Raw genomic sequence first — 10,990 nt, forward strand, 5'->3', positions numbered from 1 at the left:
GGAGCTTCCTCTCAGCCTTGAGATTGTGAACACCCTTGCAGCAAGGCAACGTGTCTGTCGGCACCCATCAGCTAGCTGGTTAGCTCGAAATAAGAACTGACATATTGTACTCTGGTGTGCCGCCGTTGTTATTCACAAGGTTTGTGCCATTACTTATAAAAGTGATATCAAGAGATGGATTCAAGAGAAGGAAGTTCTGAAACATGTACCATGTAGCTCAATTTATTTGACATAATTTGCCCCAAAAAAAAAAAAATGGTAGCATGCAATTTATAATTTAGAAATTCATAGGCCTACACTGCAATGATAGTTTGTTGTTCAATCGTGTGAGCAACAATCAAAACGTCCCTGCTGTGAAGTAATAACAAATCAATTGAGTATAAACAGAACATAATACAGCATCATTGTCATTAGTATAGGCTACTGATGAGAGCAGCTAAGGAGGAAAGCTCAATTATTTATTATTCATCAGGCATCTTGGTCATTGATAAAGCAAATTGTATTGGACACAATGCTATTTTGATGGTGTTGAGAAAAAAAGATAGGCTACTAACAACGCACGTTTCCTTGGAAACTTTCCAGTATATCATCGGTCAGCACCATCTGAATATAATGCGATGGTGAAACAACGCGGGGGTTTATTCGGGAGACTCCGAGATGTGCTCTTTCTGTCATTATAGGCTAATGTCCGTCATTATCCATTGTAATTTTACACACAACCAATCAACCGTCTACATTAACAGGGCGGTCGATTTTAAGACTAAGATTCACACTCTGAGCATTGGGTTATGGTGGTCATTAGAATATACTTTTTTTTAGGATTTTAACAAACTTTAACATTTTGACATTCTTTGTGTTCGTTGCATTGTAATGAAAAGTACAAAACAAAGCTTTGCTAATCCTTTGAATATTCTGTAAAATGTTTGCTATCTATGTTGTAAGCGTGGGCTAATCCATATTTTGAAAATATTTCTTTACCAGTAAAATTTTAATTTGTTACAGTACATTTGGTAAATTCCTTCCTTCTTTGTGGAAAGCGCTGGAGTGGAAGATGCACCTGATTTGGCAGGTGTTTCCATTTCGGGATATGTGTACACTTGAATTAGAGCTGTTCTTCAATTTCATCCCACAATAATGCCTTGCGAACCAATTCTTCTTTTATTTAGCAAAATTGAGTTACATGACATAACATAATTACAATTTGCTGCAAATTCTAATCAATAATCAATTACATGAGAATCTGATCACGATCGCTGCAATTGATGTGGTAAAGTAAAACATCATATAACCAAGTCCTATGTGTTACGATTTGCACTGACTTGAATCCATTGAAGACAAATGTATTGTGTCTCATGTGATACTGTAGAGAACATTGGAAAACCCAGTATTCAGTCTGGATTAGAACCACAGACATGAGACAAACAGTCAGTACCGATAACAGACAAAGTACATAAGAGGAAGGACATTTGTTTGGTTTCTCATCTGCCTAAAGTCTTGTTCATTACAAGCGGGAGGATTCAAACCACAGGTGCATGAAGCTCCATTCATTTTTTGTGTGTCTGGATCGCTCTGTTGCATGTTTATCATCCTTGACAATGGCAAACGCTTTACCTGGAGTCCTCTCATAAACCCCTCATTTACAAAGTTTAGCAGAGATAAGTCCATTAAACAAATTGCCGAGCCAAGCAGTTGATTTTCAAATGCTGCATCTTCAATCTGCAGCGCAGCATGGTGTCTATCTTCATGAGCGGCTAAAAGAGCATTCTTAAAAAGATAAGGGGGAAAAAAAGAGAAAGGGATTTGCCTTTGGTACACAAGAAAGCACTTAGATGTAAAAGAACACATACTGAGGGTTGAGATGGTCAGTGAGGTACGAAAACCTTTGCTTCTCTTAGAGACACCAGTTGAAAAAAATGTGATTCATATGAGTATATTATTGTAGTTACCCCTAGTTTTTGCAAACATTCACACAATAATTGGGCAAAAGGTAAAGGTGGATTGTATTATTTATCCACTAATTGACCCTGGGTTTCTTTTGTGCCAAATGGTGGAGTATCTTATTTTGCTAAATCAAATACTGGTAAATAAATGCAAATAAGTAACTGTGTTCTCAGGCATGGGCAGAGCTAGGACAGAGAAGGAGGGGTAGGGTCATAACCCGTAACCTTTCTGATGGTCTCACTGATTGCTAAAGAGAGGAGTCTGAATGGAAACACTTTACTTTGCGAGTTCAGTAAGATCAGTCTAAGAGACTGAAAAGCCTTCATATCATTAGATAAGGTCAGTGAGTCACCATTTTTAAAGGACATTCAATCCCACTTCTGCAAAACTATTTTCCCTCCCTCTATCTGGGCCTTTCTCACTTTTTCATTATGACTCAATGACTGAGAAGGAAGAGATTAAAAGGCATTAATTCTAAAGTACAATCACTCCATTTTCCTCACGCTCAGCTGTGCTCTTTGGGACAGGTCCATGTTCAAACGCACATGACCTCTTATTTGAATAAGTTAATATAGTGGGGCTGTTTGTCAGGGTGGAGGAATAGGCCGTATCTGTTCCATACAGTTGGCTCCTGTGAGAATGTGATTCTTTTCATGTGTCAGAGTGAAGGTGCCATTCTCCTCCTCTGGTTTTATCGCTTCACAAGCCCTGACAGCTTCAAGCAGCTTTGTCCAAAAACAGTCATAAACCTCATTGCTGAATGCAGGCTGAAGGCAACTGAATGACATATCATTTGTGTACAGAAGGTTCTTGGTTGCAGAATTACATAGTATTTGCGTGAATATAGCAAACATTAGCACAATGTTCCTTGTGTGTTAGTCCAGTGTAATTCAAGGATTAGTGTGTACAGCTGTTATCAATCACTGTTGAGTGTTTAGGAAATTCCTAGTTCGAAGTTGAACTCCAACATAAACATGACATTTGTTACAACCACAGAGTAAATGTTTGGATAAAGTAGACAGATAAACATAACATACAACAACAAATCAAAATGTACAAACTGAAAAGTGTTATTATTTTTGTATGTCACAGAGGGTAACCTCTCTTTGCTACCATCATACAGAAAGAAATCCAAATTCTGTCTCTCCTGGTTCCCCTGAATGACACCACAATCCGTTCTGTCACCTGAAACTCATCACTAGTAGAGATTAGCCTCCACAGAGCACTGCTGATTGGGGACTTCAGCAGTTCACCTCCAACATGTCCCTAAGCCGATTAGTCATTTCTCCTGCAGGTGCACAGTGACTGACTACGGTTCATACTGTAGGTAATTATGTATATATTTCGCTGGTGACCAAGATGACTGGTGATGTCACTGTGGATGATTGGTGTCGGTGAGTCCACATGTATTCCTTTGACAGTAATAATAAAGTAAAATGTTGATTGTTAACTGCCGGATAGTCCTTACTGTTTCATGCTATTTCGATTCAAGAGAGATCCTTCGCCAGAACGGAACCCTAACCCTCGTAAGTATTTTCATATTTTCAACGTAAAACATAGCTGGTGAGAGAACGGAGCATGCTCAAATACATACAGCGAAGTCCTCCGTTTCATGCACCCCTGTGTTCACAATACCTTCTTACAAAAACAAATTTATGTAAATCCATGCATATCCATAGCTGTTGTAAAATCCACATGAGGGCAGCAAAACATACTTTTCTCCCTATTCACTTCTCATAGGAAACATGGCACTACTCCTCTATACTGTGTGATACCACACAGCGCTTCGCATACAGCCTTGTGGTATTATGCGCTGTACAGATTAAGGCTTTTCCATATCACTCCTCTGGCAAGTGGAAATGTGCAGTAAACATCTGCATGATTTCAACATGTCGACAAACTCATCCACCCTTGTACTGGGAAGTTAGGTCACCAACAGTGTTCTGTCTGTGTTTATCAGTGTGTGCTGGGCACACTTTGTAGTTCTGCACAGACAGTACAGTATGTGTGTATATATACTCTACACGTATGTGTGTGTGTGAGCGTGTGTGTGTGTGTTTGTAGGGGGTGGTCGCTGAGATGTGCTGCCTAGATGCCTTTGCTAATAGGTTTCTTGTGAGTAGGCCTACTCCAGCTCTAGAGGTAATGTGTCACAGCTGAATTCCCTCAGCCATGTGGTCTGTCTCCGTGCCATCCCACTCCACTCCATCAAGCTGTCCCTGGGCATTGTGGCCCTGGGGAGAGTGGAGGACTGGGGTGTCTAGGAAGCTTTGGGTATCAAGGAATAGAGATGTGAAGCTTTAATGCTTCTGTGTGTTTAGGGGTGATGATGTAAATGGGATTTTTTTCTCCCTTTTTTCCCCGTTCCATATGACATTTTCGGAGTCATAACATGTCACTGTCAGGGGTTCCTTTGCATTTCCACTTTAGTGAGGTTATCTTGTTTCCCTATAATAACCCTGTAATTGTATCATCCTTTCTCTGAGCCAAGGAGCGATCATATCGTCCTTAAAATCATGGATTGATGTGTGGACTACAAAGATAAATGGTGACGGCTGTTTTTGCAGTAGACAGGTTTATCTCTCATCAGGGCAGGAAAAAGGGTGGACCCTCCTCCAGGGTAGACCCCCCCCCCCCCCCCAGACGCCCCCACCCCATGCCCCATCAGGGAGAAGACACAGAGTTCCCAGACCAGAAGCAAACACAACAGCCCATCTCCAGAGTTCACCGATATGATTATCCTCATGTGTCAATACAGACAGATTTGTGAAGGATCCCTGCCGGGTTGTAAATGAATAGCTTTGACCTCAGGAAGCCTTCACAAGCAGCTCAGCTTCTTAATTAAGATAGAGTGGTGAGAAGCAGTTAGTATACAGGGACAGCTATTATGATCCCATCTAACTGACTACACATCACTACACAGTTGATATACTGTAAGAAACAATACACAAGGTTAAAAAGGTTTTTGGCTTGGATTTGTTCACATTTTTGATTTGATGTGAAAGCTTAGGTTGAACATTGAAACAGATCTGCAAAGATCTGCAAAGTGATATCAATACATAAAAAACCCACCCACCTCTGGGCCTGCTGGGACAAGTCCTTAGTTGGTGCAGGTCCTTCCAGGTCCTTCCAGGTCCTGCATAATCCTGCATGTATGACTAAGCTCATTTAGTTCACTAGGTGAGGAGCGATGCCCCAATAACAGGCTCGTTATTCCCAATTAGGCCCCCTAGCATCCATCATCTAATGCCATTTTAAACCATGCGGAAGGGCCATTTAAGAGTTCCATTAATGAAAAAAAGTGCCCATGTAGGGTGATAGAGAGAGAGAGAGAGAGAGAGAGAGAGAGAGAGAGAGAGAGAGAGAGAGAGAGAGAGAGAGAGAGAGAGAGAGAGAGAGAGAGAGAGAGAGAGAGAGAGAGAGAGAGAGTGGAGATGGTTGTTGTATCCAACATGCACTTGACTCATGTATTTCTTCGAAATTTTAATAAGCATGTAAATGTAAAGCCTTCAAGATTTTTGTTTTGAACAAAAAAGCATCCTCTTCCTTGTATGATCATATTCTGCTTCACGCCCACCTGCATTACCCAACCTTGAGTTGGAGCTCTGTATTGGAGCTTGCTTGGTCTGGCCAGCTGGACATGTGTACTGTAGTAATCACATATCTTTTGTTTGTTTCTTTTGTTGTTGTATTTTTTTTTTCAGTGAGTATAGCAGACCAGAGGCTCTGCTCACCTTATCTGTAGGAGGAGGATGGCTGACCCTGATCAGACAAGAGACCTGTGATCTTTCCGGAAGGTGCCCTCCACAAAGAACATGGTTTTGAAAAATATATATATTTATCTGATTACTCCCCCCCAAAAGTCTGTGGTGTGAGGACAGCCAATGACTAGCCTCCCAGTGAAGAGCCCTGGGCGTCGGCTGGTTTCTGTGTGCTGAAGGTCAGTACATGCTGACCTTTGCAGAGCTACAGTCCTGTTTACCACATGGCTCTCAGACTAAACCCAATTACAGGCCTCTGGTGTGACAGCCAAGCTAGCAATATCTCACACAACGCACATATTTTCAAATATTGCACACATACTGTATATATTCTACACATCATCCCCACACTCATGCAGTAACAGTATTCGTACCAGACTGGTATTCATCTTCTATTTTAAGAGAGTGTAAAATCCCTGCACCTGTCACACTACATGTGTATTCCACACAGTCCACATATGCACACCCCCCACTCCAACACAAACACTTAAACACAGATCAGTTCTGGTTGTCTAAGCATAAGTGAAACTTTTTGACCTGTCTGGGGATAAATATATACTGTATATGTTTATAAGCAGACAATTTAGCACCAGATCATTACCAGCAGGTTAGTTTGAGCATGAAACATGTTAGTTCCTGATGGGCTTTATATTGGGATGAATGTGATATCTCCATAAACCTGTCTTCATTATCTGAAAAAATGATAAGCCCTTGCTAATGTTTGGTGATTTATTCAACAATGCCTTATTTATGCAATACCGTTCTGGCCTCAGTAATCATACAAGTGTTTGTAAAACAGTGATGGATGGTGAGGTCCCTGTTCTCAACAGTATTTCTGCTTTGGATCATTAAACCAATAGTTGAGATAACACTGCATTTGCCACAGTGGTAACCTCTGAAAATTCATAGAGTAAACACACTAATATGGCTGATTAAAGTTAAGAAGACAATCATAACTTTGCATACACACACATAAACACATATACTGTACACACACAGCCCCAAACCAGTGTAATATGTTCATGCATTGTTTGTATGATGTCTCTTTTTCTACTTTTGAAGATAGGATTTCAGATTAAAAACAACCATGCATAATTTTTCATAGATTAGGATTGGTGAATATCGGGATCAGGAAATATATTCGTATTTAAAGACTATTGCCGTCCATCGATGCTGGAGAAATAGGCCAGCAGATGAGAGAGAGGATAGCCAGATGACAACCATCTGGACGGATTGGGTAATAAAGGGAAGTGTGTGTGTACGTGTGTGCGTGTGTTTGTGTAAAAGGGTGTGTTGTCACAAGAGCACAGTTGCAGAAACAGAAAATATCAAATATGCTACGCAGTTATATTCAATTATGCTCTGTTGATGGGTAATACATGCACAGTAAATGTGCTGAAGACCTCAAGGCACTCTGCTTAAGACATTAAAGTGCTTCCACCTCAGGAGAACTTAAAACAACAACTTTTTCAATGTTTTGAAATGCCAACATCCTACCAATTCTCAAATGCCTGCTACGGCAATTAGGGCAGCTAACGAATAAACCCGAGTCCGGTGTTGGCCAGGGCAACGTAGACAGGTCCTGCTCTACCTGTTCAAACGGCTGAAAGCGAGTATGGGTGGAGCAGAGACGACGTGCTCCATCTGCCGCCCGGGCAGCCAATGAAAAGAACAGGGAATAGTGGGAGCCAGGGAGAAGGGGAACATCATGAAAAGCTCCAATTGGATATGTCGTCCGGTTCTTTGGCACGGTGTGCAAGGGGGATAACGAGGCAGGTGGCAGCAGGAAGGAAGGAGGGAAGGTACCGTCACTCCGGTCTCTTCTGTTTCACTGTCCTGTGTCGCTTTCAAAACAAAGTCTATGGGGCACCAGATCTGGGTGTTTTGGTAAATAATTAGGGTCCTCTGTAGTGTGGGGGCCTTGTTCTGTCCTAAAAAAATGATGGCCCTGTAGCTACTTCCTGCCTTGGGGGACACGGCTATGTCGGCGATACGCTCCCAAAGCATTATGGGAGAGGAAATGATGGTAAGCGGAGGACCATCTGCTTTGCCACTTGCCATTTCTGCCTGTGCCAACATCCCGCCTGCCTCCCGTCTCTCAGGTGGGAGCTGAAGTAGCTCTCCAAAGCTATGTTATGACACACTTTACACACACACACACACTGACACACCACATACACTCCAGAAAATGCGCTCAATATTCCAATACTCCACATTCTCCTTCAACCTAATGCAGCCAGATGTGCAAGGGGGGCTACTTCAAAGGAACATATTTTAATTTATTTCATTTTGCTTCTTCTAAACAGCTCTTAGGATTGTCACCTCCTGCACGCACAGTACAGTAGCATGTGTGTTTTCAATACTATGCTAATGATGTCACATCCGATGGTTTCATGGTAAGATGGAGCACAGATGGATGGCCCTGATTGATAAGAGAGCATGGTTGAGAGACAGACTGGAGAAGGCTGGTGTGCATTTAACACCTGTCTTTTTATCTGTGTGGGAAAGATGCTTCAGAGAGACAGAGGAGGGAGGGAGAGAAAAACTTCCCTCTCCTTGACCGAGACCTATAGCAGTGACACTGAGAAGCCATTTATTTGCGCTGACCCACTCAGTCAAGCTGAAGCTCTGGATTTAGGCTTTTCTTCCTCTCTTTTTTTCTCCCCGTAGGAGAGAAACAGTCCTGCAATTACTACAAACACTGAGGATGATGGCTTTGAGATTTTGTTCAGATACTGGCCCCAATCTTTCCTGTTGATACCATTAAGACGTCACAGCGGATGGGGAAGAGGAAAGGGTCAGGGAAAGACTTGCTATTCACCGTGGTCACCTGGCTCTTGCCTGAGATCATTTTCACAAGCTTAGCAACCTACACTTAACAGGTCAACTCAACCTAATTCCAAAGACAGAGACGATTGGTTTATTAGCTGTCTTGTCAAACTGTTAAAGTGCCAACACAACCACATGATTTTTTTTTACTAAATATGATCATTTTACTTAGAATTTTTTTTTGGTAAGCCATGGACTTTCATGCAAATGTGAAGCAGCCTTTCTTGACAGAAAAGGGAGAAGAGTATAATGGGAACTGTGGAAGAAATTGGGATTTCCTGTGTGCTTACACTAATCACTAATCAATAGAACTAGTCATTGGACACTAGTTAGTACGTTTATCATGTAAGCTTGCTATTAATAACAGTATATTGTGTCTATGTGTCAGGTTAATAGATGTTCGGGGTCAGGAGAAAGTACTGGCTAAATTGTCCTTGTCATGACTACAAGGAGAGCTCCAACTATGAACTCTCTAGTGTGAGAGTTGCCATGTGTTGGGAGCAGTGAATCTTTATCTCTGAGACTGTTGTAACGTCATTCCTGCCTGACTGTCACAATCTATGTTTACATTCTTGTGCCCTATTAAAGATGGTCCTTCGGCTTTCGGAGCGGAGAGAGACCTGGTTGAGACCTAAGCTTGGGGTTGTGTTGTCATTTATGGTCAGAAGACCATGGTTTTCTCTCCCAATCTGCAGATTGATAAATACTTAGTAAAATCCAGAACTCAACTGAACTTAGTCACTCCGTTTATGAAGAGACGGACAAAACACTTTTTCCATCAGAACCTTTTCCATCTGACTTTACTATTTAGCCAGAATGCAAAGCACTTCAAAAAGGTTCATGCAGTGAACATTTTGTCTTTTGAAAGAACACAAAACAGAACACACTGCAATTCTTGAGTCTGTAACTTAACCCTCCTCGGTGAATGACATGGAAATGTAGATCCCAGGAAACGTGGAGAAGAATTTTAGTCAATTCTGAGTCAGTTCACCATTCCTCTAATCCTGCCTTAGTGTCAGGCTGGAGACCTTAATCTCTTCACGGTTGAAGTTATCAAACAATGACAGATACTTCACTGATCCGTTTATTACAGATGGAGATGAATATTTATTTGTGACTTAATGTTGGTTGTAGTGCTTGTGTCAACTATGTATAATGTGTAATTTGATGTACTGCAAAGATCCATGACTACTTGTCACTATTTTTATCTTAGCATTTGTTCAACCTGTTGACAACATATTAAGTATTTCAATTGAATCACTAATAATGCTTTTAATAAAACACCATTCCTTGATTATGTTGTCAGCATAGCTTCACCAAATTGAACAAATACTGTATGTCACTGACTGCAATATAGGCAGTAAGAATCAACTGCACACTCACGTGTAATGCAATGATAAACTACTGTAAAAGTCTACAAATGTGATTGCAGCATTAATGCATATCTACTTGTTTACAGTAACTTCCAATTTTAACTAATGTATTGGTGTTACATGACCGGAACACAGCACTGTATTTGATTGTTTGTACGGATGAATGTGATCTGAAGGTATTCATTCACAATGCATGTGCCATATCTGTATATACAGTACACTGTGTACTTCCTTTCTATTTCAGGCCCCCACAGCAAGGTTAAAACTTGAATATTTGTGGTTGAAACAGTCAGATCATTTGGGACAGCAACTCTTTGAATACAAAGCAATTACACTTTACGTGATGATACGTCCTTTACGCTGAGATGGTTTCATTCAGTCTGAGGCATTAAAGTAATTAAGGTCAAATTCACCAAGGATTCACCAAGGATTTTAATTTGACCAGATGAACTTGTTGAAAACAAGTTGTATTGTTTTATTTAGTCTTTGAAAGCAGATGTGTAGGGTGGTGGACTCGAACTCTTCAGCTTCCTCCCTCCTCCCCAGGTAGGGTTATTTTTAATTGTGGTACCTTGTCGTTCTGAGGTTGCATAAATAGCTATCCGGTTGATTCCAGTATCTATCCAGTTGATTCCAGTGTCCAGTACTACTGTAAACTAAGTTACTGTCATATTTTTGTTGTCATTGTTTGCCTTATTGAAACTCACTAAGAATAGAGGCTTGTTCTGTAGAGTTAGTATATATTCAAATCCTGCTCAAGACCAGATTTTAAACATAAAAGGTCTGGTTTTCTATGTCCGTGGATTTTCTCTCCCATCTAGCATTAGCATAATGGAGTTATGGGAGCCAGGCTATGTCTTTAGTGGACCATTAGGCAGGACTTTACTGGATTGTAATTAGTGGCTTCTGCCCTTAACCTTAATTAACATGCAAATGTCGGTTCTGAACACTAGGAAGAAATATTTGGCATATAGGGAGAAGAATGTGATGGAAAGTGATCAATCCATACTAAACGGTTCTATTTTTATCAATCACATTTAAGAGCACTTCAAATAAAAGTGCCATGCTTTACAGGGGATCTACAAC

The 10,990-nt window shown here is 40.9% G+C and overlaps 1 long non-coding RNA gene across 1 annotated transcript; it reads left to right on the top strand.

The window, feature by feature from the left end:
• The first annotated feature begins 3,240 nt into the window (after nucleotides 1-3,240).
• LOC134027774 (uncharacterized) lies at nucleotides 3,241-8,626 on the top strand. Its single transcript, XR_009931472.1, has 3 exons — nucleotides 3,241-3,335; nucleotides 3,434-3,471; nucleotides 8,378-8,626. It is a non-coding gene; the product is annotated as an uncharacterized LOC134027774 (long non-coding RNA).
• Nucleotides 8,627-10,990: the final 2,364 nt, after the last annotated feature.

Source organism: Osmerus eperlanus, chromosome 10 (genome assembly GCF_963692335.1).
Source record: "Osmerus eperlanus chromosome 10, fOsmEpe2.1, whole genome shotgun sequence".
Classification (NCBI taxonomy): Eukaryota; Metazoa; Chordata; class Actinopteri; order Osmeriformes; family Osmeridae; genus Osmerus; species Osmerus eperlanus.